This window comes from Myotis yumanensis, unplaced genomic scaffold (genome assembly GCF_028538775.1).
Source record: "Myotis yumanensis isolate MYYU_CA2020_CCGP unplaced genomic scaffold, mMyoYum1.0.hap1 SCAF_21, whole genome shotgun sequence".
NCBI classification, from domain to species: Eukaryota; Metazoa; Chordata; class Mammalia; order Chiroptera; family Vespertilionidae; genus Myotis; species Myotis yumanensis.
The window spans coordinates 1,357,375-1,362,515 of NW_027223772.1; the positions used below are offsets into that span (position 1 = coordinate 1,357,375).

The window sequence follows — 5,141 nt, forward strand, 5'->3', positions numbered from 1 at the left end:
TTTATTGGTATTTGTATTGCATATATTTTTATTCTATGTAAGTCTTCCACTTTAATTCTCATAATGGTGGGTTCAAATAATAGAATGCTTTTTTTTTTTGTTAATCCTTACCCAAGGATATGTTTATTGACTTTAGAGAGAGGGAAGGAGAGAGGGAAGAGAGAAAAACATCAATGTAAGAGAAAAACATTGATTGGTTGCCTCCATTGTGCCCCTACTGGAGATCAAACCTGTAACCTTGGGTATGTGTCTTTTTTTAAAATGTTTTTATGTGCCTCAGGCATGAAACAGCTCTGGCCACTGACACAGGCATCAAGCTAGGATGAACTAAGGACTGTACATCTGCTTTGCCCCTGACTGATGTAAGAGCAACACCACCAATCAGGTGTCTCCTGGCCCATTGCCAGGGGGTTTGGGTATGTGTCTTGACAGGGAATCAAACCTGCATCCTCTTGGTATATGGGAGGACTCTCAACCAACTGAGCCACCTGGCCAAGGCTAGAGTGCTTTACTTTTATCTATCTATCTATCTATCTATCTATCATCATCTATCATCTATCTTTAGTGTTGAAGTATTACAGATGTCAATATTCAAATGCTTTATTTTTAATGAAATCCAATTTATCAATATTTTTCTCTATCATTAGTACCTTTTTCTCCTTGGAAAATCTTTGTTTAACCCAAGGCTATGAATATACTCCTTTTTCTTTTCTTTTAGGTGCTTTATTGTTTTATTACTCTCCTTATTCCAGCATCTGTTACTGCAAATAAGTCTTTTCCCCATAGCATTGCACTGGCATATATGTGGAAAAGCAAGTCATATTTTAAATGTGATTCTGGAATCTCTTTTCTGTTACAGGGGATTTTTTCTTTTAATCTTGTGCCAATACCACAATGTTTTAATTATTGTCAGTACATAAGCTATCTTTATATCTACGGGTGCATTGCTTCCAAAATTATTATTTTCCTTAAACATTTCTTTACCACTCTTAATCTTCTTGACATCACTAACCTTTGTGCATTATCAGGATTCATCTAGGATAATTTTCCTTCTGCCTAAGAACTTTTTCTCTAGCATTTTTGTTTCCAGTGTATGTATCCTGGCAATGCATAATCTCAGATTTATTTGTCTAAAAATGTCTTTATTTTGCCTTTGTTTATGAAGGATATGATTACTAAGTTCTGAATTCTAGACTGCCAGTTTTTTAAAAAACTAGTTTCAAGTTGTTTTCAAACATTTTTTTTTCCTCTCATTGTTTCTGATTAAAAGTTAGCTATGGAACTTATTATTTTTTTGAAGAGAATTTTATGTTTTGTTTCATTTTACTTCCCTCTGTAGCTGCTTTTTAAATTTTTTAAACTTTAGAACATTTTTAGATTGACATAAAAATTACAAAATTAATACAGATAATTTTTGTATTACCTGTACCCAGGTTCCTGTATATATATATATATATTATTGATTTTTTACAGAGAGGAAGAGAGAGGGATAGAGAGCTAGAAACATCAATGAGAGAGAAACATCAGCCAGCTGCCTCCTGCACACTCCCTACTGGGAATGTGCCCGCAACCAAGGTACATGCCCTTGACCGGAATCGAACCTGGGACCTTTCAGTCCGTAGGCCGATGCTCTATCCACTGAGCCAAACCGTTTAGGGCCCCAGGTTCCTCTTTTATTAACAACTTGAATTAGTCTGGAATGCTGGTTAAGACTCCTGAACCAATATTAATGCAGTATTAACTGAAGTCCATACTTTATTTAGATTTCCTAATTAAATCCATCTATTAAATTTTTAAATTTATTGGGGTGACATTGGTTAATAAGATCATATAGGTTTCAAGTGTACATTTCTATGATACATCATCTGTATATTGCATTGTGTGCCCACCACCCAAAGTCAAATCATCTCATCTATTAAATTCTTAATCTCAGTTTTAGAACTTCTATTTGATTTGTAAAAAATCAATTCTCATTCTCTGGTGAAATTTTACATCTTTACTTCCATTTTCTTGACATTTTAAGTGACTCAAAGAATTTTCTTTTTTATTGAATTTATTTGGGTTAATTAGTTAATAAAATTATATAGGTTTCAGGTATAATTATAGTTGTTTTATTTATTTTGTTTTTAATTTTTATTAAAAAATATATTTTTCTTGATTTCAGAGAAGAAGGGAGAGGGAAAGAGAGATAGAAACATCAATGATGAGAAAGTATCATTGATTTACTGCCTCCTGCAAGCCCCCTACTGGAGATTCAAGCCCGAAATCCAGGCCTGTGCCCTTGACTAGAACCAAAGCTGGGATCCTTCAGTCCACAGGCCGAGGCTCTATATACTGAGAGCCAAACTGGCTAGGGCAATCATAGTTGTTTTAAATTCCTGTATATTAGCTCTAATATTTGTTTTACCAGTGGTGGTGTTTCCATTTTATGACTTTTGTTTTTTGATCATGTGGTCTTCAATTATGGCATATCTTCTGATTGTGTGCTGTACATGGTGTATGAGTATTTAGATGATGATATCTTTCTCCAGAAAGGATTCAGGTTTTTTTTTTTCCTCACATGCAAATAAAGGAAGGACCTTACTAGAGTCAAGTATTGGTTTCTGCCTTTCTTGTGGTAGTTTATCCTTTTTTTGATGGGGAGTCTTTGGGGGTGCTTATCTGAAAATCTGGGTTGTTTACCAGAACCTTCCCCTTGGGAGGCCCTGACCCCAGCCTTGTTTCTCTAGCACCAGAAAACTTCAGATATCTTTGCTCAGTATTTTAGCCTCCCAGCCTTACTTTTCACTTTTCTTCTTGGTGTCTTGCATATGTGGGGAAATTGTACATAGACTTTCTAACTCACTTCTGTGCAGTTCCTTCCTCTTTGTGATCTTGACCCTGAAAATCTGTGCATCTCCCAAGGTGACTGCCTCCTCAACCTGATGGAACTGCCTCCTGCTCTAAGAACTGCTTTCTGCCTCTCTTCCCTGTGCCCAAATTGAGAAATGCCCCTGAAAAAAAAAGCAGAGGCCAATTTGAGTCTCAGCTCAGGGAGCTTACTTTCTGTGAGCTATTGATCTTTCAAGCTCTGTCTTCTTTAGATGATTTATAATGCCTTCAAATATTTATTTATTAACTTATTTATTTATTCAAAATAAATCAGTGTTTATTGTTGACCTCAGAGAGGGTTGATTTGATGCTTGACACTCCATCATGTCAGAGATGGAAAGAAGTCATAGTTATTCTTTTTAATTTTTATTTTATTTAAAAATTTTTTTGAGAGAGAGGAAGAGAGAAAGAAAGAGAGAGAAACATTGATGTGAGAGCAAAACATGGATAGGCTGCCTCCTAAATGCCTCCTACTGGGGAATGAGCCCACAACCTGAGCATGTGCCCTGACCAGGAATCGAACCAACAACATGTTTGGTACATAGGACAAGAACAAAGCACAACCAATTAAGCCACACTTTCCAGGGCAAAAAGGCATAGTTATTCTTAAAATAATCCTTTGACCGTGCCACCCGGGGAGCGTTTCATTGATCCTTCTTGGTATTTAGTCCAATTTTTCTCCAGCCTTTGACTCCTCTTTGCTTATTCCTGCTCTGTTTCTTATTCTCTCATTTTCTCTTCTTCCTCTTTGACAATAACAAACGCGTCTGCTTATCTTATGCAGAGTACTGTTGCTCTTTTTTTGGAAGACCTGAACTCTGTTGTCAACCTAACTGGCAGGACCCATTTTCCACCCCAAGCCTTTAATTTTTCAAATTAAGACAATTTCTGCTTTTAGAGGACTTCTAATTTGGTTGTTAGAAAATATTCTCCCTGCCCCAACCAAATTTCTACAAATCTATGTATCAGTTTTAATATGAATGATGCCTAATTCCAAAGAGGAATTGAAGTGGCTTGACAGAAGAAAATAGAAATTCTTAAACCTAAAGTGTATTTGTGTATTTATCTTGCTCTCAATTTGAAGAGTAATGTTTCATGTACTCCACTATGATTTAAGATCTTAGGCCCAGGGAATAGTTAAAACTCCAAACTTCATTTCAAGCTTCTTAAAATTGAAGGAGATACAGATAGAGATTTAAACATATGCATTTTTTATTTAAAAATTGACCTGTAAACAAAAAGTTGATATTCTGAATATGGCCCCTTTAAGCCTGAGATCCCCTTCTGTTTTATTTTTTAGGCTAGTGCTCTGGATTCACTTAGACAACTTATCGTTTAAGCATATTCTCAATGTATATATGCTGTTCATTTACTCAACAAATACTTATAGAATGAATGCTAACATGGTGCCAGGCATGTGCTAGGTGCTGGGAATACAGTGCTGAGCAAAGCACATATGATTGTTGTCCCCATGGAGACTACATTCTACTGGGGGAAAGAGATATTAATAAAATAACAAAATACAAAGTACAACTGCAAGCCTCCAGCGTGCTTGGGTCTGGGGTGACCCTGTGCTTTCCTACAGTGCTTGCTAGAACATTTTGGAACAGTTTGAGACCTTGCCCTGCTGCATCTGGAGCAAGGTTATAGAAATTTCAGACAGTCGCAAAAAAAAAAAAAAAAGTACAGACTGAAAATTCTTGAAAAGTAAGTGTGCAGCCCATGTGAGAGGATCAGACATTAGATGGGGTTTGCTAAACAAAGCCTCATTCTGCTGACATTTTACCTTAAGGTCACATGTAATTTCTGTCATTACCCTGAATAATCAGCAAGGTAGACGATTTACAGTCACAACTGGAGTCTAAGCTTTTTTTTATGAATGTAGCACAAAATTTCTGATCATCCCATTAATAAAATTCCAGTGTGTAGAAGGTATCCCACAAGCCTACATGCTGTGGGATAGGATGGCCTTTACTTCAAGTATCACTCCATTTAGTGGCACAGGTGAGTGGTGAAGGGATAGAGAAAAGGCAAGTTCTTTGTTATACAGTACTAAGTAAATTTAGATCTCCAGTGCATTATTTTAAAGGGTTCAGTTATGCAAGTTGGTGCTGATAGTTGGAAAGAAGGGAATATTAGCACTAATATTTTTCAGGGAAGATCACATTTACTTGAGCATAAACTTAATGTATATGCAAAAATTATGAAAGTTGAATACCTCAGAAGAGAATACCTGCCAAACACAATTGTCACTTGAAATGCCACTAATT

The 5,141-nt window shown here is 36.1% G+C and overlaps 1 non-coding gene and 1 pseudogene across 1 annotated transcript; one reads left to right on the plus strand and one right to left on the minus strand.

Annotated features, from left to right (window-relative positions):
• Positions 1–267: 267 nt before the first annotated feature.
• On the minus strand, positions 268–412 carry LOC138999043 (small nucleolar RNA SNORA48; annotated as a pseudogene).
• Positions 413–4,404: 3,992 nt separating this feature from the next.
• LOC138999041 (small nucleolar RNA SNORA9) lies at positions 4,405–4,536 on the plus strand. The gene has a single exon (XR_011469308.1). It is a non-coding gene; the product is annotated as a small nucleolar RNA SNORA9 (small nucleolar RNA).
• Positions 4,537–5,141: the final 605 nt, after the last annotated feature.